Here is a 26,622-nt window from a genome sequence, read left to right on the forward strand (position 1 = left end):
TATTCTCGAACTTGCGTCTTTTTCACTTCTTTCGTCTGAAGATATTAGACTTCCTAAATAGAGAAACGTCTTAACGTCTTCGATTTTCTCTCTCTCTAGCCATACGTTTGCCCCATACCATAGTGATTTTTTTTCTTGTGCTGCATTTTATGTTAAAATAATATAAGAGTTTCTCATATAGATTTATAGATTTTCCAATATTTTCGTGTATTTGTTACTGTCATAGTATATTACATGTTATTTCCGTTTGCGTTAATACCTTGTAATTTCTTTTTCTAAACGTACTATTAAGTACAACGCTTTTTTGAGAGTCTGTTTTTCTCGGTAGTTAATTATGTCAAACTAATAATATATCATGATATATTCATTTGTAGCCATTTTGTTGGTTTTCATTAATAAAGTGCTTAACAATTAGTTATTTCCCCTGCATAAAGCTTTGTTTATTGCCTGTAATACTCTTGCCTATCAGACTGGATTTTCTTTTCTTTAGTGAACCTATGTATATTGCCTGAGGTAATGAACTCTATTACATTGTGTTTATTTTCTTTGTGCAAAACTAAGTTTATTCCAACTCACATTAAATACAATGTTACATGTAGACGAATTGCCTTATTTTCATTTGTGTTTAAGAATTTGCTTTACTGTAATAAGTTTCATTCTATCTGGTTTCAGCAAAATATTTCAGTAAGAAAAATCTCTTCTTCTTAGTTTTCTTCTACGTTACTGGGTGATGAGTGAGAATGAGCGGATTGCAAGGACTCATTTTATTCATTTCTGTTGGTACGTATCATCTGAAAGCTTAGTTATGATTAAAAAAAAAAAAAAAAAGTAAATTGACGAAAATATTCTTATTCAAGACAAATATGAGTATCTATATCCATCACGCTTCTAGAATTTACTAGAAGAATAACTAAAATTTTCTGACCAGAGTATAGACCTTTATTTATTAAGACTAAAATACAGTGTTAAAGTTTCAATATCTTAACGTTATCTTCATCAGATACTAACTGAAAGAAATATCTCCAGAACAGGGGGAAACAGGGAAAAAAAACCTTAAGGAATGAACGAAACAACACAGGGGTGATGTTAGGCTCAAGAGAGAAAATAGTACTATATACAAACATGTTAAAGAAACAGGGCATGATATAGATTGGAAAGGTGTCCAAGGACTAGAAAGGGAGAAAAGAACAAAAGTAAGGAAATGGAAGAAAGCACGAAAGATAAAGAAAGAAGGAAGTGACAAATTAATGAGCTGAACAAGTGAACTGTTACTACATGAGCCACGGGATAAATTATTGACAAATTGAAGGAAAAGTGTAGGACTAGATTGATTCCCATGTAATTTATTTCTATATATTTATTGTTATTTAATATAGTTATTCTTATAAATAGTTTTATTTATATTACATTTAATGTTAATTCTATATACTTTTTATATTGTTAAATTTATAATCAGTTGTATTTAGTATATTTTTGTTACATTGAAGGTTATATCTAATATGCATCAAGGAAGAACAAAGGGAAAGTGTTTAGGGTATCATTGAGGCAGATGGACACTTATAAACAACAGGTGGATTGACAGAAGAAACAGATAAACACAGGTGGACGAATAATTAAGTCCAAACAAATTGGCCGATTGAACTTGTGTAGACTCGAAAAAGAAAGACACATAAGGCTTCCCAAACAAACAAGGAATGTTAGACCTTTTTCTTCTGAGTATATATATTTCAATGTTATGAAGATATTTCTTTCAGTTAGTGTTTGATGAAGATTATGTTAAGTTATTGAAACTGTAACACTGTATTTTAGTTTTAATAAATAAGTGTGCATAATCTGCTCAGAAAAGTTTTAATTATTCTTGAAATATGAATATCGTTTTATAGGTAAATATGAATTTGGCATATTGACTGGTTAATATTTAGTGGGACATCAGCAACGAGGAAATTTGCCCAGTTTCTCTCAGAACTCTCCCTACTTTATGAAATGTCTTACTTTCCTGAATTTGTGCAAAATGCTTTGAACTTTTTATGCATTTTCTGAAGAAAAAACAAAAATTTCGTCTGGTAAAGAATCCTATTCAAATGGGGATTTGTATATATTTATGAATCAATCCTAGCGGCCAACTCCGAAAATATAATTTAAGAATGCTATTGTAACACTTTCCTTACTCCAACAGATTTATAATAGGTCCAGTAAAAGTCATTGAGCTTTCTTCTCAGTAAATAGTTATTTTTTTCTCCATTCTGAAGAAGACCCAGTTTCAAATCCGAATATGCGGTTTGGATATTGTGTAAAATGGAAGTTCATATCTTGTTACAGTCTTGGTACAAAAAAAAAAAAAAAAAAAAAAAAAAAAAAAAGTTAAGCTTTAAAAGGTAAAATTCATAGGTTATTGTTTCTTCTTTGTACTGGATTCTATGTTAAAATCACACAAGAGTTTCTTTAATAGATTTACAAATTTTCTAATATCTCGATGTATTTATTATTAATATTACTTTATATTATGTTTTATTAATGTTGTATGTAACTTTTGCTGAAATTTTTAAATTTGTGGTGTAAATATAATATTAACTTTTTTGTAAAGCTTTTTATTGTCTGTAACACTAAAGTCGATCAACGTGTAATTTTTACTTGTGTTTGAGATTTATTTTGCTCCAGTAGGAATCATTCTGGTTAGTTTAAACGAGACACTTCAGTAGGGAAAAAGATGACCTTCGTGACCTTCTTCTGAGTTAGAGTGTTACTATCGATCAAATTTCGAGTCATATTTTTAGAAACAGAGTCAAATAGCGAACTCGTCCAAACTGACTCAAACTTGTCAAGATGATAGAACTTGACCTACTACATAAGCGTGTGAAACATTATGTTATGCTGGCTTTCAGTTCCTGACTTACTGTAGGTCAAATTTTGAGTCATATTTTTGGAAACGAAGAGTAATATAGCGAACTCGTCCAAACTGACTCAAACATGGCAAGGTGATAGAACTTGACCTACTACATAAGCGTGTGAAACATTATGTTATGCAAGCTTCCGGCTCCCGATTTACTATCGATCAAATTTCAGGTTATATTTTTAGAAAGAAAATTATACATTGAACCCATCCGATCGGGATTAAACTGGGCATAATAGTAAACCCTGACCTGTTATATAAGCGTGTGATATATGATGGTGTGCATGGTATTGATTCTCGAGTTATGGGAAGTCATATTTTCGAAATCAAAATTTCGCACTCCGTACTCACCCGGCCAGGGTCAAGCTAGGCATGTTGGTGGACTATGACCTGTTATACAAGTGTGGGAGATATTACGTTGTGCAGGCTTTTGGTCTCTAAGTTATACACAAAGCTTTAAATCAGTACATTAGGCTCAATTAAAACGTAGTACATACAGTTTAAATAGCAATTAAAGATCTATCTTGGACAGAAAAGTCAAACGAAGAACTATCTTTTACGTTTATTTATAGTTTACTTATTTTGGTAAGTATCCTCTGAAACGTTTAGTTATCGTAATAAACGAAAGCAGGTCAAATTGCAAAACTTCTCTTATTAATGCCATATACCACTATCATTGTGTTATTAAATATCAACTTATTACACTTTCCAAATACACCGTTCTAATTTTTCATAGCTTCTCTCAGAACAATCCTGATTTAATGAAATTCCCCATTATTCGGAATGTGTCCCAAATGTTTTGATATTTCTATATATTTTTCTGTAGAAAGATATATATATTTCGTTTTGTAATGAATACTATTCAGACGTGCATTTTTATATAATGATGTAACACTCTTGCTAGTTAACGACCAAAATATCATTTAGCAATGCTGTGATAAGTTTTATCCCAACTCTAATATATTTGCAATAGGTACAGTAAAAGTCATTCGGGTTCGTTGCCAGTAAATAACTAGCTTCAATGAATTATGCGTACAAATCGAACTAGTCGTGAATGTGGTTTGGATCCTATGTTAAACTGCACGTCCACATCTCGTTATAGTCTCCGTTCTGAAGAAGGATATTAAAATAAATAAACAAAAAAATAAAGTAAAAAGTGGTAACTCATAGTGACGATACTTCTGATCTATGATATGTTATAAGAATATCAGAGTTTCTTGGATAAGTTTTCAAAATCCTTCCAATATTTTGATGAATTTATTAATATTAATAATACATGTATTATGCCATGTTGTTGTTTATATTGGTAATTTGTATTTCTTGTTCTAAATGTAAAATTTAGTGCTAGGTTATTTTGAGTGTCTATTTTCATCAATAGTATATCATGTCAAACTAATAGTATATCCTATTGTAATGATTTGTGATCATTTTATGCTTGGTAGAGTGCATTATCGTTTATTATGTTTGTTATTAAGTAACTAATTATTATCTTTCCGTAAAGATACATTTATTTCTTACAAACCTAAATTATATCTAATTGAACCTTATTTTGTCTGTGTGAAACTGTTTATTACCTATGATTCTGAAATGTAATACTATCAAATTATGTTTTAGTTCCTTTATGTAAAATTACATTTATTGCTTCTAACATCGAATTAAACCAAGTTGTATGTTATTTTAATCTGTATTTGAGAATTTACTTTGTCATAGTTTTGAAACTTGATAGGTTTTATTCCAGCTAGTGTAAATATAATATTTACGTAAGAAGAAGCTATTACCCGTAATCTTTTTCTGAGCTACTGATCGTGTGAAGGGACTATTGGATTGCAGGGACTAATTTTATGTTTGTAAGTGTATCCTAAAACGTTTAGTTATCGTAATTAATTTTTCTTTTTTTAACAAACTAAACGAACAAACATTTGTCTTATTCAAGTCATTTGTTATGTAAGTTAGAATCCCTAAAGATGAATGCGATATCTGCATTCGAAGCGTTGGATGTCAATATCTTCATCTGACTGACAGCCCGATAACACTTATTGAAATCACGTCGCCAGAAAGAATTCAAGTTTTTCTTCAAGTCGTTTGTGTCATTTTATAGGTAAATATGAATTTACTTTACTTTCCAAAAGTAGTGTTTCAACTTGTTCCAGCTTCTCTCTATTTCATGAAATGCCTCACTGTTCCAAAGTTGCTCTAAGTGTTAAATTTTTGTCTTTTTGAAGAAAAGTAATTCTATTGAGATGTGCATTTGAATATAATGATGTAACAGACTGGGTGACTAACTTCCGAAATACCACTTAAGAATGCTGCAGTAACGCTTTCTTCCTACATCAATAGATTTGCAAATGGTCCAATAAAAGTCATTCAGCATCTTATCATCTATATTCACTAGGCTTGGGCATCTTAAACATGTACGAATCGTGTGCGAATTTCTGAACATGGCGTTCTTCGTGTCCATTCATACCGCACTGGCGCTTCTGTCTAGGACTACAGTCCACACCTGTGAAGAGATGTAAAGATGTCATGTATTCACGATACATTATGTTTTATTTTTATTACAAATGTTGGGACATTTCATATTGAATTTGACTTAGTGGAAGGTACAATTGGTATTCATTTGAAATCACCAACTCTAAATTATCATTGTCAAGTAGAAGTTAAAGTTACATTTATTTCTTCTTTTCAGTTCATTCACTAGTTCATTTACTTTACAGACACTAAAACTTTTCCATTTTTTTTACTTGTTCTTACATGTGTATTCTTAATCAACAAAACTCAGATTGTTTCCTTTGTCAACATTCTGATCATCACCTTATTCTTGGTCAATATATGTTACCTGCACTTTTAGTTGTGAACGCAAGAGATCATCTATCGACCAGGGAATGACATGATAGACGTTGAACAAAACTGAGAGAGAAGCCTTGTAGAGGGGGCTAGAAGTTGTATTTTGGATAGGTAGTCGCGCGGAATCATAGACACGCTTCAGAAGTCTGTACCTTGCTCTAGTCTACAAAGAACATTATTCACTTATCACGTCATCTTGTATTTACGATTATGTTTCATCAATATAATAAGTATCTCAATCTTGCCTAAAACTCATTGTCGCAGAAACATTCGTATTCTCACACGAACGGCCGTGGATTTGAACTCGCACCCTTTTCGCATCAGTCAACGAAAAAAGAAGAGACCAACGAATGGAAGGACGACGACCTATCTAACGAATTTTGCAAGGGAGACCAGCAAGATTTTCAAGTAAGTGCAAGTAGCTTGATCTATCCCAAAAGCTATTTCCTTTTCTCACTACTTTCTTTTCCTTAACCTCACATTCTGTTTCAATTTTATGTGTGTTCATTTTCATTTGTAAACAACTCAGATCCGTCTCCATTACCTACCAAATTTAATTTTAAACTCCTGGTTGCGGCTCGTCAGTTCAGACATCCCCAATATCCCTATTTTTTAACGTTTTGTCTGAGCTGCTTAAGCTGACAAGTGGCGATTGTACAGCTCTATTATTCTGTTTAGGCACGCTTCCTGCAGATATTGTTCCCTCAAATCACTACGCCTTCACCATTTATTAAAAAAGACAGAAATACTGTATCATGGCTATTGGGAAGTTTTACCTAATATATGATAACTTGAAGAACATGAAATAGCTTCCAATGAAAATAAATAGTTAAACTTATTTCCGGACTATCCCTAGTAAAAGTATAGTTATTCTAATATATTAATATTATATCTGTGAATACACAAACCTATGATAAAATCTCTTATTAGAATTCGACAAATTGATTTTATTTTATTGTTTTTCTTTTTATTGTTATTAATATTAAACGTATTTTTCTATAAGTTGGTATATATAACGAAAGTTTGAAAATCAAGTTCAAAACGAAAGTAAATTTGGTGTTATGTATTATTTATTATGTAATTATTGTTTCTGTTATTGTTGATTGATTTTGTATTTGATTCTTGTTTTATGTGATATAATATTTCTGTCATAATTTAAGGATTAGTTAATTATTTTAATTAGAGAAAAAATAGTATCATTTACAAAAAACATGCATTAATAATAATGTATGTTGGATTTGATTGAATTTGAGTTCAGCGTTCCGTTCAGCGGCAAGGCTATATAAGACATAAATTTACAACTTAAAGTGGGATCCGAATCATATGAGCTTCTGCCGAGAATGGAATCCGGCTAATTCACGCTAAAGGTACACATGCTATTCACATAGCAACAAGGCAGCTCAATTATAATATATGTGCGTTATTGTAACGGAAGAAGTGTATTTCAAAAGAGTATTTCTAAATATCAATCTCTCTCTCTCTCTCTCTCTCTCTCTATATATATATATATATATATATATATATATATATATATAGATAGATAGATAGATAGATAGATATAGATATAGATATAGATATATATGCATGTTAACTTACTTTCCTTATTTATTCGCAACGTATTTGAGTATTTGATAAACTGCCATTTTGTAACATAAATTACAAGCTTTTGGTTCTCTGTACAACAAACATATGGGCATTCGAAAACTAAGCTCAAAAGCATATTAGTGTATCACAGTTACTTGTAATGTGCCATTACAGTCTAATGAGATTATGTTTCTAATAGGAGGGTGCCCGAAATTTTTTGCACCGACTGTACTTGACGTTTAACAAAAAATTTCTGGCTGTTCATATAATTCGTAATATTGTTCATTATTCTATTTCAAATTAACATGGGAAAACTGTAAAAAATTTCATTGGGAATTATAGTTTTGGGAATCAATATCTTTATTTATATTTTAAATTAGTTATAAGTCTTGTATGTGGATGTGTAGATGGATTATTACAATTCTTACGGTGTCAGTGCTATCCGAAAATATAGATCCACTATTGGACGGAACTTTCCAGATCAAATAACCAATCTAAAATTCGACAGAATTTTCAGGACCACCCTTCACCTCTCTTTTAGATACCCAGGTCCCTCTAAAAAACTAGTTTAATCCAGATTTTACCAAATTTTATTCGTTTTAAAGCCCCACCGCCAAAAATGCTTTGTTTTGATTGGATAATAAACCCACGCTATGATATTAGGGCGCAATTATTCCATTCCACGCCGGGAAATTTTACTGACAACAGCCAGATTCGGATCTTCTCGATCATAAAGTTGAAAAAGGAGTAGAAAAGCTGCAAACAAGGTAATATTTGGGAGGTTTTTAACATCTAAAATCTCTGGAAGTCTCGAGGAGCCAAAAGCTATTAAATTTCGTAGTAAAAACTGAACTAAAAAGCTGAAATAGGAAGCATAACTCGGTGACGCCATGTTGTGCAGATATAGTTCGTGATGGACGGAATTCAGGATAGTGTGTGCATTTAATCTCCTTTCCTAAACCCAGTTTGCAGTTCAGTGAATCGAATAGTTAAATTTCCCTCTTGCCCCTCCTGAAGATCAGTGTTTCCCATCATATTTCCACCTTCCAATTTTCCTGCTAATTGAGGGTTACAAGACCTGTCCATATAGAGATTTGTTTATGTAGGTAGCGAGTGATTTTTTTTTAGCATACATGGCGGTATTTAATTTTGTTGTAGTTAGAATAGTAATCACAATGTACGTGTAAATTTACAGTAAGGGCTCCTATCTGACTTCCAAATTGGGAGTATGGCTTCCAGCGGGATGAGTTGAACATGTAGTTTGTTCCGGGTTCCTGCCCCTTCAGGGCAGGGGTCCTATTGTTAGCTAATACTCCGATATGTCCCCTCAGGGCATTGATTAAACAGGTTAAGTAAAGAATGTGATTTAGTAAATATAAGGGCCAGTTGGCCCTGTTCATTTCTTTGCTTTCGTTACTTTTCATAGAGCCGATTTGACATGGTAAAATATGAATGTTTTCTGTGTATATTTATTAGTATAACATGTATTAATGTAGTGTGTAGTATGAATGTGGCATGTATGTGTTCGTAATGTAGAAACATGTTGTAGTAGTAGTAATTGTGATAGTTAAGTGATGAAAGAGTGTGTGAGATAATTAAATATGGACAGTGTAGTATTTACTATGCGATAAATTTTTATTTTTCCGTCATTAAGTGAACGTAATATAGTATAATAATTCCGTGTACAAGGTCATATTCAGTTGTTCAAGGGTTGATTATATCGTCGCTAGCCCTAGTGTCAAAAGTCAGTACTAACCGCCATTCTTCTGTCGAGATGCTTAGTGATTTAGTTTTCATGAAATTGACCTTTCTTTCCGAAATAAAACCTAGAAGGTATAATTCACAGCCCATATGAATGTACAGTTAGGTCAAGTGCCCCAAAATTAATATATTCTGAAAATTTCAGCATTCTGCCTAGTCTAGAAATCGAGATATTTAAGTAAATAAACAATACGTAAATTTTTAACAGAAGTCGGGCGATATGATGCTAGTTCTTCGCTTTGAAATTATAATAAATGTCCATTTTTCCTTCGTGGCTGCAGAAGTCCATTGTTGCTGCAGAATTTCATAAACATTAAACATTATCGCAGATAATTCTAATTTCAGTGAACATACGTAGGATTTTTTTTTCGTTCTTAATAAAGCTACCAGGTATTACATAGTATTGTGTGTGTGTGAAAGAGTCTTGAGTTCGAGTGAGGTTGTCGTGCGGTGATCGGAATGGGAAATGTTTGTAGTGACTATAGATTTTAAAGTGTTATGATGAAATGTGTAAATAGGCTGGGCGTAGATAGAGGAAACAGGGTGTTTGTAGAATATAGCGTCGTGGCAAATGAATATTAATGTGAATATGAATATAAAGTGTATGAATATTGTAGTAAATGAATATAGAAGATAGAACGCCCATATAGTTAAATATATATAGTAGCCCAGTGAATACTTCGCCGCGTGTTGATATATATATATTGAATAGATACGTGTAGCTACAAACATCTCGGGTTCTGACCCCTGCACCATAATATCACGCGGACCGGAGGGCGATATATAGTCGGACTATGGTAATACTTTGTAGTTTAATGTGTTATAATAATAATCAACCATAGTAATACCATCTGATAGAATGGGTAGCATCATATAATCGCAGACTAGACATATTGAATGATAAATCATGAAAAGACAGTAGTAGTTATACAACAGGGCTGTAGTGAATTATATTTTCTGGTCGGTTTTAAAAAATAGAATATCCTGCTCCGTGAGATTTTTTTTTCCTTCACGTTACCTACTCAGGCTAGCTTACAATGTTCATGGAGGCGACAGCTCTGATAGGGTTACAGAATCAAAACAATTAGTTATTGAAATTTATTTTCCCGTACCCGGGCATCGACCCCATTCCCCTTGAATATTTTCGTTTTCTTTTCTTAGTTTTCAAACTAGATAGTGATGGAAATTAATCGATGCCTCAGAATTTAGCGCATTCTGCGAAGGGGAGCTATCGGTGAGGTTTGGCAATAGAAATCACCGATCCAAAATTCAGTTTATTTAATTTTTTATTTCGGCAAATCATTAGTTAGGGATATCTTAGATAATACTTCTATTCTAGTTTCATTACTGTCCTCGAACCTTCTTAGTTTTTCTAAGGGGTCGAATATTTTTTTTTTACTTAGAGATTTCAAAATTGGGGACGCAGTTACCTGGTCCCTTTCCCCCTCTCCTTTTATCCTGCTGGTCTGGGCCGGATACGGGGATCGGATTTCAATCTTACAAGCAAACTCTTGTGGGATTGGGATCTGATGGACACAGAACTTGCATCCTTGGCAGCAGGGCGCCCCTTGAGTCTACGTATTTGAGTAGACCACCCTTTTTGGCATGTTAAGAATATTTTGGCTATGGATTTTGTTGAGAGCGAAATTCGACTTCTATCTTTGTAGCGTTAGTTATTTCTCACTTAAGTCTTTGGCGCCCCTATTCTTCGTCTTCCTTCTTCTCTATCCCTCTCTCTGTCTTCATTACTTCAAGATTTTTTTTTTCCAAATTTTCAACCTCCCCCCCCCGATTTTGAACTTGTCACTTACGATTTATTTAACGTACAACTCTGATCTGAAATTACCAGCTGAGACGTTGCAAGACACGATTCATGGATAAAGTAGATAGTGATTGGGTCCTCCATCACATTTTGACCTATCGCCGAAATGAACAAAGACTTCGTAGTTGACGACACTTCGATTACGTTCTCTCACCGTCGTCCCTCTTAAGTTTTTTTTAATCCGTTGGTCACTTTCCTTTCTGTTTTGGTTTTCAATTACCTTGTAGTTAACCTGGGCCCAGAAATTGTACTTTGGTTTATCTAGTTATATCTTTAGAAATGCTCTGTGTTACGTGCCTGCCTCACAAAGTTTTTTTTCATTATTTAAGCACGAATTGAATATATAAAAGTGAAAAAATTTATAGATGCGCGGTATCAGGTAGAAAAGCGATTTTCTTTTTCATATGTAATGTCGGAAGTCATTTGTTTTGGGACAATGTTTGCAACCTTGTAAAAAATTTTATTATTGGGGTGATTAATTTAAATGTGTGCACATTTATTGAATATAAATATATATATATATATAGAGAGAGAAATGAATACGTCGAAATGTATATGTACTTAATATGTGAATATGATTTTAAAGTAAAAGTATGATATTAAATGTATTATGAATATATGTAAGAGCGCTCGTGTCTGTCCCCCCTAAACGTGTATTGGTTGCTATAGTTTGCCAGTGAGTTTTCCGACGAATTTGAGAATGTAGATTTTGTCATGAATACCGCCGTGCACTTAAGTAATTTTCCTTTTCTTTTGAATAAATGTAAATGATACCTTATGTAATTCTGTAATGGCATGTATTGGAAAGTAACGGCAGGTCTAAACGTAACCCACATCATAACGAATATTATCCCTGAACTACCAACCAAAAACCATTGTGGAAAGTGTACCTTGAATCCTTCTCACCTGCATATGTACCCTGTGACTTGACCAGTTTTTTTTAATCCTCAATTTGAACCTTTATACTCCGTACACCTGCGGGAGATCGTTTTAAAAATCCGAATTATATACACATATATACGAAAGTGATCCTAAGGAAAGGCCTCATGACATGTCCCAGTGTTGCATAAATAACTTAAAACTATTCAATTAATAAGTTTGGAAATGGACCGTCTAAGAGGAGAAACGTCCTCTAGCGATAGTGATTTTTCGAAATCCCTGGATGGGTATAAAGCGTCGCAGTGTGCGATTGCAGATATAAACTGTTAAAAGTTATAAACCAAGTATAGACGATGAATGGTTTTGTAAACCAATAGATATATATATATATATATATATATATATATATATATATATATATATAGATATATAGATATATAGATATATATATATATATATATATAAACACGAACGAAGTTAAATGGAGCGAAATGTTCTGGACACTACGAGTAGTGCGTGATTTGTGATTTGAACGCTCAAAATCATTAATATTTTATTACCCAATGTGAGGTAGAGACTCATATAAGATCTAATACACCTAAAAGTTTTTTTTCTTTTCTTTCCTCTTTGTTCATATTTTTTTTAAAGTGAAATAAGTGTCTTCTTGGCGTATGTCGCAAATCATAATTTTGCTTTAGCATGTCTAAGATACAATATATGTAATTATTTTTATTTGTCAAGATGATTGAATATATAAAAATTTACTAGAATATAACACTATGTACTCTATTAATATATAACCAAAAACTTGTGCTTTTAATATTTTCTTATAATTATTTGTTTTGTCCTTTTTTTTTCACTATGAATGTAATAAACTATTTGTACCTTTGTAGTTAGTTGGTTTCCTTTAAACATATATACACTGTCCTGAGTGAGTGAGCGAGTGAATGCATGATAGATTTAATATAAGCAATTTTAGTGATATCATCTGTTGTATTAACATCTATAATATATGTGTCATGTTTTAACATATGTGTTAAGGTAAATAACTTAGGTCATGAAGGACCGTCACTAACGGTTTAAATCGGCTCGAGGAGTGAAGCAAAATTAGCAGGATGAGCCTAAATACGACATCTTTCTTCCAGGAAGTTGAGACTCTTATTGATACGATACATAAATTTATATTGAGTTAATAAGTTTGGTTTTTTTTTTCTCTTGGCTAATTCATATGTGTGGTCGATCCTAGAGAACAGAGTTCAGATGCTGGATGGTTATCAATCACTGGTTAGAATAACAGTACAAAGAATTAAATTTCACGTTTCTCATTTCCAGGTCTAGGTCTGGGCAACCCCACGATCGTGGTGCCTGGAGCTAGGTCTGGGTGGTATGAGGGAACATGTGTCTATTCCGAAGCATTCCAAAATTGAGTAGTCATTAATAACATTTAGAATGTTTCATCTTTCAACGACTTTCCCGACCTCTTACTATATTTCCGGAATTATCCAGTAATCTGTTTCTTATTAAAATACCCCATTTCTTTTTCTTTCTTCTTTTCCTACCTCCTTCTTTTACCCTTCTACTTTCTTCTCTTTCTTTCCTATTTCTAAATGAATGAAAACGGAGTCATGATTGAGAGTAGTCGCTATTGGCACGGTCAATAAGTTGTTTCGATGAGTTTTCTTCGGGAGTCCTATATGGAATAATTAACAATAACAAAAGGTTTATTGGAAGTTACTTTATTGAAGAATAATCATGATTTCGATTAGTAGATGATGTTTCGTAAATCGTTCTCGTTAAAGAGAATTAATTTTAGCGACTCCTCTCCAGTACTCTACATTGCACTTTTCTTCGTTTACATATATTTTTTTTTAACGTTTTCTTTCAATTTTGGCGACCGTTGACATCGGACAGTTACCATGGAAACAATTGTTTTCCCTGGTAACGAATCTGAAATTATTTATTAAACACTGTTTAGGATCGAGCACATATTGACTTGGCCACAAAAGGTGCATAATTAAAAAGTTACAGTGGGATTAAATAATTATAGTCATTGGCTGTTCTGCTATCTTTGTCTCTCTCTGTAGAAAGGGGGAAATGAAGGAATTTGTTAAAGTGACTTCTAAAATTTGAAAATGCTGGAAGTTGACCCAAGGAGGGAATTAGATAGGAGTCCCTTAATTTATGAATAGTACCTGATTAATAAGTATTGTTAGTTTATAAGGATATAATTGCATGTGTTTATATTGTGTCTTTTTATATGGAAACTATGGCAACCAATAGGGAAGTAGTATCACACGAGAACGCGGAAGTCTCATGTACACAATGTACTTTAGAAAGTAGTGAGAAAAGAGCTCGCGTCTCTCGTAGGCTAGTGAGGTGTCACGAATGTGGGCTGAAATGGATCCATTTCAGTTGTATTAATTTAGAGGATACTGCTGAAAATGCAGAAAAGGTCCGGGCTGGTGAAATAGTTAAATACTGCAAAGAATGTGAGGGGAAGCTCCACCAGTCGCGTGAACCCATGAGTTTATCCTCTGAAAAAGAAAATGAACATCCCGATTCGGACGGTGAGCGAGGGTATAGTACCCCGAAGAACCGAGGCCAAATATCTCCAGTGGAGATATCTGACCTCGATGATGATGAAAAAGATGGGGATCCAATTGGTGATAAACCCAAAGAAAAGCAAAGGAAGACTGTGTCATCTAATAATGACGCTCTCCTCCTTTCATTGCAACAAATGCTACAAAAAATAGATGAGAAAATAGATAATAATAGCCTGGAGATGAGACGTGAAATGAATGAAAATAGCCGGGAGATAAGACGCGAAATAAATGAAAAATTTGACACCTCGAAACGAGAAACCGAATCTCGATTCGAGGTATTAACCCAGAAAATCGACAACATATGTTTGGACTTTGCTTCCTCAATAACCACATTGAGGCAGCAAACGTCTACTGAAACTGATTTGGTCAGATGCGAGGCTCAACAGTCCCTAAAGCAATTTCAGCAGGAGACTGAGGGTAAATTAGAGCATGTAAATTCTGAAATTGAACAAATGGATACCAAACTGCATAAAATCAACAATAAATTAGAAACACAGCAGGCCGAAATTGATAGTTTAAAGTCAACCTTGTCAGACCTATCATTGGAAACCAAACTGGAAGTAACTGACCAGAAAATTTCGAAAATTCAAAACGAGATAGCAAATATTCAAAAAGAAATGACAAAATCTAGTCGCGAAAAATCAGAGGTAACCTATCCTTTCCCCGGTAGCGATCCCTTAGAAATATTACCCGCTATAACAACTACCCGTGGCGCAGGAAAAGAAAATTTAACGTCAGTTGATGCACGGGATATTGCGACGCACTACCCCATGCATCGGTCAGAACCAAAGTCGTGGTTCAATTCCAATAGTGTGCCGAATCAGTCGAGTGTTGTGACGACTACGGTCACTAGCGTGAGTGCTCCCTCCTTACATGGAGGTATACAATCACATAGCGTGTTGCCTGGAAGAGGAGATGGGTGCCATTCTGAGTCGTTGTTCACGGGTGCGATTGGTCCGGGGATGGAGCCCAACATATTCAATACGACCAACAGAATCCCTTTCACTTACATGGGTAATTATAACACCGCTACGACGTCGTCGGTGGTAAATCCGGTGACGACTCCGATTGTGCAGGATAATATGTTAATTCCCAGTAACTATTCCCCTGCTTATGTTAGTATGGGTTTCAAGGTTTCGCTGAGGGACATCGAACGTTTTCCCACTTTTGACGGGAATATTACCAATGGACAGCCTCGTGTTTTTCTGCGTAGATTGCAGCAGTGTTTAGAAATGTATCGGCTGACCGATAGAGAACGTTTACAAATAGTTGAAAAACTTTTAATTGCAGCATCAGGCGCGTGGTTTGCTTCTATTAAATATAGAATTCATACGTTTGATGATTTTCTGATCCTTTTTAAGGAAGAATACTGCAACGAACATATAGAGAGGCTTCAGAAACGCAACCTCCAATCTTTAAGATATGATCGAGCCAAGTATGGGTCCCTTTTGGACTATGCTTGGAAGATCATCGAACTGTACTATCAGATTGCAGAAAATCCATCGCAAGCCGAGCTAGTAGACATAATAGTGAACGCTCTTCCACCAGATGAGTCGCGGGCTATTGCTTCCCACTTGTGCCAAACGGTGCGAGAAGTTACGTCACGCCTAGCTGCCCTGTGTGAGAAAGAAACTGGAGGCCCACCGAAGAGGTATTTCGCCCGACAAGCAAAAGTTGTGAAACCCGTGAAAAGCAAGGCAACGGCTAGTTGCCAAACGGACTTTCTGAGTTACACCCAAGCTGGATCTCGCTATCCGAGTGGGAGTGGCTCAGAAAGCAATCAATATAATGGTCGACGTCTGTTCCGTAACCGACCGATGTTTAACAATCGTCGGGGTTATTGCCCCTATGACCGCACAATGGGGGAATCGAACCCGAATAGGGACGATAATAGGAGGAACTTTAATGGGGCGTACCGGAGAAGAGAAAACGGTAATGGTCAAAACGGCAATGTTAACAATAACTGTGCAAGTAGATCTCAGGATTCTGCCCCTTCGCAAATACCAACTAATGGCGGAAATGGAATTCTAGCCACTCGAGGGACTGATAGTCGTGAAACTAGATCTTAATGTCATTGGATATGCCAATTTGCGAGTGAAACCCTATGAGTTGTCTCTTTCAATATCTCAGCTGGAACTCCTGTCAGTCCTGTTCCTTTGTGAACGTTTTTAGCAGTTAAATTATTGAAAAATTGCGCTGTATTACACCACCTAAAAGGTGAAAGTATCGGAACTCACAATTTCCAGAATCTTAAGCTTTTCAACTGTACTGAGGACAAAAAACGGGAACTTCTATCTCAATACCCAAAGTGAATGTTACACTGTCTTATTTGAGTGTATGAGAGTATGAGTGAGTAGTTAGTTTATTAGTATTAATACATGTTAATTCTATTCAACAAAATTTTGTTATTTAAACAAAATTTTTTTTAACGACGCCGGGGAACTGTAATGTGCCATTACAGTCTAATGAGATTATGTTTCTAATAGGAGGGTGCCCGAAATTTTTTGCACCGACTGTACTTGACGTTTAACAAAAAATTTCTGGCTGTTCATATAATTCGTAATACTGTTCATTATTCTATTTCAAATTAACATGGGAAAACTGTAAAAAATTTCATTGGGAATTATAGTTTTGGGAATCAATATCTTTATTTATATTTTAAATTAGTTATAAGTCTTGTATGTGGATGTGTAGATGGATTATTACAATTCTTACGGTGTCAGTGCTATCCGAAAATATAGATCCACTATTGGACGGAACTTTCCAGATCAAATAACCAATCTAAAATTCGACAGAATTTTCAGGACCACCCTTCACCTCTCTTTTAGATACCCAGGTCCCTCTAAAAAACTAGTTTAATCCAGATTTTACCAAATTTTATTCGTTTTAAAGCCCCACCGCCAAAAATGCTTTGTTTTGATTGGATGATAAACCCACGCTATGATATTAGGGCGCAATTATTCCATTCCACGCCGGGAAATTTTACTGACAACAGCCAGATTCGGATCTTCTCGATCATAAAGTTGAAAAAGGAGTAGAAAAGCTGCAAACAAGGTAATATTTGGGAGGTTTTTAACATCTAAAATCTCTGGAAGTCTCGAGGAGCCAAAAACTATTAAATTTCGTAGTAAAAACTGAACTAAAAAGCTGAAATAGGAAGCATAACTCGGTGACGCCATGTTGTGCAGATATAGTTCGTGATGGACGGAATTCAGGATAGTGTGTGCATTTAATCTTCTTTCCTAAACCCAGTTTGCAGTTCAGTGAATCGAATAGTTAAATTTCCCTCTTGCCCCTCCTGAAGATCAGTGTTTCCCATCATATTTCCACCTTCCAATTTTCCTGCTAATTGAGGGTTACAAGACCTGTCCATATAGAGATTTGTTTATGTAGGTAGCGAGTGATTTTTTTTTAGCATACATGGCGGTATTTAATTTTGTTGTAGTTAGAATAGTAATCACAATGTACGTGTAAATTTACAGTAAGGGCTCCTATCTGACTTCCAAATTGGGAGTATGGCTTCCAGCGGGATGAGTTGAACATGTAGTTTGTTCCGGGTTCCTGCCCCTTCAGGGCAGGGGTCCTATTGTTAGCTAATACTCCGATATGTCCCCTCAGGGCATTGATTAAACAGGTTAAGTAAAGAATGTGATTTAGTAAATATAAGGGCCAGTTGGCCCTGTTCATTTCTTTGCTTTCGTTACTTTTCATAGAGCCGATTTGACATGGTAAAATATGAATGTTTTCTGTGTATATTTATTAGTATAACATGTATTAATGTAGTGTGTAGTATGAATGTGGCATGTATGTGTTCGTAATGTAGAAACATGTTGTAGTAGTAGTAATTGTGATAGTTAAGTGATGAAAGAGTGTGTGAGATAATTAAATATGGACAGTGTAGTATTTACTATGCGATAAATTTTTATTTTTCCGTCATTAAGTGAACGTAATATAGTATAATAATTCCGTGTACAAGGTCATATTCAGTTGTTCAAGGGTTGATTATATCGTCGCTAGCCCTAGTGTCAAAAGTCAGTACTAACCGCCATTCTTCTGTCGAGACGCTTAGTGATTTAGTTTTCATGAAATTGACCTTTCTTTCCGAAATAAAACCTAGAAGGTATAATTCACAGCCCATATGAATGTACAGTTAGGTCAAGTGCCCCAAAATTAATATATTCTGAAAATTTCAGCATTCTGCCTAGTCTAGAAATCGAGATATTTAAGTAAATAAACAATACGTAAATTTTTAACAGAAGTCGGGCGATATGATGCTAGTTCTTCGCTTTGAAATTATAATAAATGTCCATTTTTCCTTCCTGGCTGCAGAAGTCCATTGTTGCTGCAGAATTTCATAAACATTAAACATTATCGCAGATAATTCTAATTTCAGTGAACATACGTAGGATTTTTTTTTCGTTCTTAATAAAGCTACCAGGTATTACATAGTATTGTGTGTGTGTGAAAGAGTCTTGAGTTCGAGTGAGGTTGTCGTGCGGTGATCGGAATGGGAAATGTTTGTAGTGATTATAGATTTTAAAGTGTTATGATGAAATGTGTAAATAGGCTGGGCGTAGATAGAGGAAACAGGGTGTTTGTAGAATATAGCGTCGTGGCAAATGAATATTAATGTGAATATGAATATAAAGTGTATGAATATTGTAGTAAATGAATATAGAAGATAGAACGCCCATATAGTTAAATATATATAGTAGCCCAGTGAATACTTCGCCGCGTGTTGATATATATATATTGAATAGATACGTGTAGCTACAAACATCTCGGGGTCTGACCCCTGCACCATAATATCACGCGGACCGGAGGGCGATATATAGTCGGACTATGGTAATACTTTGTAGTTTAATGTGTTATAATAATAATCAACCATAGTAATACCATCTGATAGAATGGGTAGCATCATATAATCGCAGACTAGACATATTGAATGATAAATCATGAAAAGACAGTAGTAGTTATACAACAGGGCTGTAGTGAATTATATTTTCTGGTCGGTTTTTAAAAAATAGAATATCCTGCTCCGTGAGATTTTTTTTTCCTTCACGTTACCTACTCAGGCTAGCTTACAATGTTCATGGAGGCGACAGCTCTGATAGGGTTACAGAATCAAAACAATTAGTTATTGAAATTTATTTTCCCGTACCCGGGCATCGACCCCATTCCCCTTGAATATTTTCGTTTTCTTTTCTTGGTTTTCAAACTAGATAGTGATGGAAATTAATCGATGCCTCAGAATTTAGCGCATTCTGCGAAGGGGAGCTATCGGTGAGGTTTGGCAATAGAAATCACCGATCCAAAATTCAGTTTATTTAATTTTTTATTTCGGCAAATCATTAGTTAGGGATATCTTAGATAATACTTCTATTCTAGTTTCATTACTGTCCTCGAACCTTCTTAGTTTTTCTAAGGGGTCGAATATTTTTTTTTTACTTAGAGATTTCAAAATTGGGGACGCAGTTACCTGGTCCCTTTCCCCCTCTCCTTTTATCCTGCTGGTCTGGGCCGGATACGGGGATCGGATTTCAATCTTACAAGCAAACTCTTGTGGAATTGGGATCTGATGGACACAGAACTTGCATCCTTGGCAGCAGGGCGCCTCTTGAGTCTACGTATTTGAGTAGACCACCCTTTTTGGCATGTTAAGAATATTTTGGCTATGGATTTTGTTGAGAGCGAAATTCGACTTCTATCTTTGTAGCGTTAGTTATTTCTCACTTAAGTCTTTGGCGCCCCTATTCTTCGTCTTCCTTCTTCTCTATCCCTCTCTCTGTCTTCATTACTTCAAGATTTTTTTTCCAAATTTTCAACCTCCCCCCCCCCGATTTTGAACTTGTCACTTACGATTTATTTAACGTACAACTCTGATCTGAAATTACCAGCTGAGACGTTGCAAGACACGATTCATGGATAAAGTAGATAGTGATTGGGTCCTCCATCACATTTTGACCTATCGCCGAAATGAACAAAGACTTCGTAGTTGACGACACTTCGATTACGTTCTCTCACCGTCGTCCCTCTTAAGTTTTTTTTAATCCGTTGGTCACTTTCCTTTCTGTTTTGGTTTTCAATTACCTTGTAGTTAACCTGGGCCCAGAAATTGTACTTTGGTTTATCTAGTTATATCTTTAGAAATGCTCTGTGTTACGTGCCTGCCTCACAAAGTTTTTTTTCATTATTTAAGCACGAATTGAATATATAAAAGTGAAAAAATTTATAGATGCGCGGTATCAGGTAGAAAAGCGATTTTCTTTTTCATATGTAATGTCGGAAGTCATTTGTTTTGGGACAATGTTTGCAACCTTGTAAAAAATTTTATTATTGGGGTGATTAATTTAAATGTGTGCGCATTTATTGAATATAAATATATATATATATATATATAGAGAGAGAGAGAAATGAATACGTCGAAATGTATATGTACTTAATATGTGAATATGATTTTAAAGTAAAAGTATGATATTAAATGTATTATGAATATATGTAAGAGCGCTCGTGTCTGTCCCCCCTAAACGTGTATTGGTTGCTATAGTTTGCCAGTGAGTTTTCCGACGAATTTGAGAATGTAGATTTTGTCATGAATACCGCCGTGCACTTAAGTAATTTTCCTTTTCTTTTGAATAAATGTAAATGATACCTTATGTAATTCTGTAATGGCATGTATTGGAAAGTAACGGCAGGTCTAAACGTAACCCACATCATAACGAATATTATCCCTGAACTACCAACCAAAAACCATTGTGGAAAGTGTACCTTGAATCCTTCTCACCTGCATATATATCCTGTGACTTGACCAGTTTTTTTTATCCTCAATTTGAACCTTTATACTCCGTACACCTGCGGGAGATCGTTTTAAAAATCCGAATTATATACACATATATACGAAAGTGATCCTAAGGAAAGGCCTCATGACATGTCCCAGTGTTGCATAAATAACTTAAAACTATTCAATTAATAAGTTTGGAAATGGACCGTCTAAGAGGAGAAACGTCCTCTAGCGATAGTGATTTTTCGAAATCCCTGGATGGGTATAAAGCGTCGCAGTGTGCGATTGCAGATATAAACTGTTAAAAGTTATAAACCAAGTATAGACGATGAATGGTTTTGTAAACCAATAGATATATATATATATATATATATATATATATATATATATATATATATATATATATATAGATATATATATATATATATATATATATATATATAAACACGAACGAAGTTAAATGGAGCGAAATGTTCTGGACACTACGAGTAGTGCGTGATTTGTGATTTGAACGCTCAAAATCATTAATATTTTATTACCCAATGTGAGGTAGAGACTCATATAAGATCTAATACACCTAAAAGTTTTTTTTCTTTTCTTTCCTCTTTGTTCATATTTTTTTAAAGTGAAATAAGTGTCTTCTTTGCGTATGTCGCAAATCATAACTTTGCTTTAGCATGTCTAAGATACAATATATGTAATTATTTTTATTTGTCAAGATGATTGAATATATAAAAATTTACTAGAATATAACACTATGTACTCTATTAATATATAACCAAAAACTTGTGCTTTTAATATTTTCTTATAATTATTTGTTTTGTCCTTTTTTTTTTTCACTATGAATGTAATAAACTATTTGTACCTTTGTAGTTAGTTGGTTTCCTTTAAACATATATACACTGTCCTGAGTGAGTGAGCGAGTGAATGCATGATAGATTTAATATAAGCAATTTTAGTGATATCATCTGTTGTATTAACATCTATAATATATGTGTCATGTTTTAACATATGTGTTAAGGTAAATAACTTAGGTCATGAAGGACCGTCACTAACGGTTTAAATCGGCTCGAGGAGTGAAGCAAAATTAGCAGGATGAGCCTAAATACGACATCTTTCTTCCAGGAAGTTGAGACTCTTATTGATACGATACATAAATTTATATTGAGTTAATAAGTTTTTTTTTTTTTTTCTCTTGGCTAATTCATATGTGTGGTCGATCCTAGAGAACAGAGTTCAGATGCTGGATGGTTATCAATCACTGGTTAGAATAACAGTACAAAGAATTAAATTTCACTTTTCTCATTTCCAGGTCTAGGTCTGGGCAACCCCACGATTGTGGTGCCTGGAGCTAGGTCTGGGTGGTATGAGGGAACATGTGTCTATTCCGAAGCATTCCAAAATTGAGTAGTCATTAATAACATTTAGAATGTTTCATCTTTCAACGACTTTCCCGACCTCTTACTATACTTCCGGAATTATCCAGTAATCTGTTTCTTATTAAAATACCCCATTTCTTTTTCTTTCTTCTTTTCCTACCTCCTTCTTTTACCCTTCTACTTTCTTCTCTTTCTTTCCTATTTCTAAATGAAAGAAAACGGAGTCATGATTGAGAGTAGTCGCTATTGGCACGGTCAATAAGTTGTTTCGATGAGTTTTTTTCGGGAGTCCTATATGGAATAATTAACAATAACAAAAGGTTTATTGGAAGTTACTTTATTGAAGAATAATCATGATTTCGATTAGTAGATGATGTTTCGTAAATCGTTCTCGTTAAAGAGAATTAATTTTAGCGACTCCTCTCCAGTACTCTACATTGCACTTTTCTTCGTTTACATATATTTTTTTTTTAACGTTTTCTTTCATACTTTCACAAATAACTTTTTCTTTCTTTAAGTAAAATGACACAAAAATACTTAACAAACATAATAATTCTTTAATTATAGGAAATTTTTATATTATCATACAACTAGGTGGCTGCAGATGAAAGTAAGTTCCTTAATTCATAATTGTATGTCTATAACAGATACTTTTACTATGCATACAGTATTTATAAATAGTATAATGTAGTGATTCTTCTTTTCTTGACACTTCATTCATTTAATGTTCTTCAGAACCATAATTATTTATGTAGTCAGTACTGGTGATTTGAAAAAAGAAAGAAAAAAATGTTTTATACATGCTATTAACAATTAAGTAATAGCGTTCACTTTGTTTAAAATATGTCTTTTTAAACACAACAATTATATATGCATGCTGTGATTTTCTGTAAATTCGTAATACTATTTTAAGTACATTATTGTGCTTTGTGTAGTGACTTGTTGTTCATACATGTATTTCTATTTTTTTTCTTTTTAATACAGCTTGAATTTTGCTTAGATAATGATGCATTTTAAATTATACGTGGATATAAATAGAGTGTAATATAAGTAATTTTAGTAATATTACTACTTGTTTTATGTTTCAATTGCATTCTTGGTAAAAAGAAGTAGTATTTTAGTAAATAGTATATCAAGTTTTAATATTGAAAGGAGTTGGTTAATTTACTGTTATTTATAATAGCTATGTTTAGTAGCTGTATTTAAATACTTATTTCAATTAGTAGCATTGTTAATACTATTGTCTTTCAAGAAGTATTGTAGTTTTATCTAAGAGATTTGCTTACAAATTTACGACCTTCAGCTTTGTCAATTCAAGTTAGCTATTCGGATAGCTTTAGTTACTACCATAACACTAAAGTTACTATTTCAACGATATGTAAGTATAATTCTTGCTATTCGGTGTAACTTGTGTATTCGAAGGTTAGATGAGCAATTTGAAATTATTAATGATTGACCATGATTTTGAAATCTAATAACAATTAACATGGTGTACAGTTTCTCTCAGAGCAGTACCTATTTCATGAAATATTTTATTGTGCCGAATTTATTTCAAATGTTCCAACTTTTTTGTACTACGTACATTTTTCTGAAGAATTTAGTGTCATTCTGTATACCACGCGAAGGAGGTTGGTTTATAAGAGTGAACAAACGTGACAATTGCAGTACAAATTGAAATTCCATATCAACTTCAGTATCTTATGAACAATACACTTACCCTAATCCTCCATTCACCACTCAAAAACTTTACTGTTCGTCCTTCAGTCTCTTAGAAACAATGCAGTTACCCTCATTTTCCATTTCCCACTCAAAGACTTTAGTGTTCCGCCTCCACTCGTCTGAATAATGCATTTGGCCTCACCCTCTACTCCCCATTCAAATACTTTATCTTACGCCTCCAATGTCTTCTCAATAATGCATTTGCCCTCATCCTCCACTCCCCACTCAAGAACATCAGTGTTCTGCCTTCAGTTTCCTTTCAATAATGCCTTTGCCCTCCCCCTTCATTCCCAACTCAAAGACTTTAGTGTTCCGTCTCCAATGTCTTCTCAATAATGCATTTGCCCTCACCCTCCACTCCCCTACTCAAAAATTTTAATGTTCTGCATCAAGTTTTCTCTCAATAATGCATTTGCCTTCACCCTCCACTTCCCACTCAAAGACTGTAGTATTCCGCCTCGAGTCTCTTCTCACTAATGCATTTGACATCACCTTCACACCCCACTCAAAACCTTTAGTGCTCCGTCTCCAATCTCTTCTCAATAATGAATTTGCCCTCACCCTCCACTCCCCCACTCAGAAACTTTAATGTCCCACCTCCAGTCTCTTCATAAGACATTTTAGGCATTCCTTCTATCCCCCTCCCCCCCAAAAGAAGTAAGGAGTGTATTATGTATTTTGTACTTTCATATGCTGAATTCTTTAAATAAGTTCGTTTAATATTAATAATCAAAACATATATAACAAGACAATATCAAGATCATGCTAATGTTTATTAAAGGTGTTACAATATAATTTGAATTATGTCCTTGTTGAATGTTCCTTCCCAAGTATAGATTTTTACTATTTCTAGTCTTTTATTAATGTTCATTTCGAGTACATATTTTGATGTCCATTTGTGTATTTTTTTAAATAAATGTTGCATATCTATTTCAGTAACTTATAGTTTATAAATATCCAAAATATTGTTAGACATACGCCAATGCCACTATAATAGTTGTAAGATTGGGGTTGCATGGGTGGGACATGGCGTACAGCCACCTCCTGGTGATGTATCCTGGGTAGTTTTACATTATTTACAATGTAAAATAAGTTAGGAGCATCACTGTTATAGTGAGAAGTTACGATGTATAAAAATAGTAAAGTTCTTCTCTATGGTTCCCACTATTTAAAAAATAGTAAATAACTTAATAATAACTTCATAATAAAGACAATAATGAATAGATGAACTAATAATTGCTTCTAAAAGGTTCCTTATAAACTAGAAATATATGTGCGCAGTTACTTGAGTCATAACTGTTGGGTACTCATATTTTTGTATTAGACAAAAAGTCAGAAAGAAAAGAAATTCTCTTCATGAACAATTATTTCTAGGCTTTAGATGATATCGATTTGTCATATGGCTTCAGCGTAGAACTTGAACAAAATTGATAACAGTAAGCATCCTTACCTGCCTCATGTCTGTATTTGCTGTGCTCTTTTCTCTTCTTGCACTGTAATTGCTGCCTTCTGTTGTTTGTACAAATCACACATTCATCTTCGTTCTTCATAGTTTATTCCTGATTCTTTCAGATTCTTTCTGAGCATTTTGTTTCCTACGGTGAAATAGAAAAACGAGATAAAGTCAATTGTCCAATAGAATAATTCACGGATTATAGTTATCACTTATTGCTGAATGTCCACTTAAAGCAAAGCAATAAGTTACCAGAAACCGTAGACGTTTTTTCAAATGAGCATACCTTCAGATCATCTATAAATAAACTATCTTTGTAATGTTGCCATTGTACTGTACTATTTTGATTTCAAATTGTTATTCTATTGTTAGGTTACATAATTTGTTAAAATGTTTCAGTGTAAAATGGCCTAGTGCTGTATCTGAAACCTATTATAAATAAATAAATAAAATTTTCGCATTTTTTCGTTCACTTTCCAAATTATATCTCCTTTAAGATGAAATAGCTGCTATAATTGCAGATAAAGCTGATCTGACTCTAAATAGCCGTGTAATTAAACAACTAACTCATTTATCTTTGTTATAGGAGACCTCGTAGCAATATTTATATACTCCAAGAGGAAAGTAGTAGAAGTTGATTGGTAGGTGTTGTTGGTGCAAATTTCTCAACAGTATTATCACTTTTACACTACTTGTGATAATGTAGCATATAATTAGTATAATCTATATAGTTTACGAAGCATTTTATAAAGGTAGAAAGAGACTGAAATATTAAAAAGCTTGTAAGTAATCATAGAATCTATGAAGAAGGTAATATAAAATCTTAGAAGGAAATCGGTAAGGAATTTGCAGTTCTCTTTGTTGATAGAATTACTTAGCAGGTGAAATGCAAATAAGTGAATAAAAC

At 33.9% G+C, this 26,622-nt stretch overlaps 1 long non-coding RNA gene across 1 annotated transcript; it reads right to left on the reverse strand.

The window, feature by feature from the left end:
- Positions 1-4,585: 4,585 nt before the first annotated feature.
- On the reverse strand, positions 4,586-25,895 carry LOC145671962 (uncharacterized). Its single transcript, XR_014128603.1, has 2 exons — positions 25,713-25,895; positions 4,586-5,390 (listed from the first exon to the last, which is right to left on the reverse strand). It is a non-coding gene; the product is annotated as an uncharacterized LOC145671962 (long non-coding RNA).
- Between the last annotated feature and the right edge of the window lie 727 nt (positions 25,896-26,622).

Source organism: Thermobia domestica, chromosome 15 (genome assembly GCF_964235325.1).
Source record: "Thermobia domestica chromosome 15, izTheDome1.hap1.1, whole genome shotgun sequence".
Classification (NCBI taxonomy): domain Eukaryota; kingdom Metazoa; phylum Arthropoda; class Insecta; order Zygentoma; family Lepismatidae; genus Thermobia; species Thermobia domestica.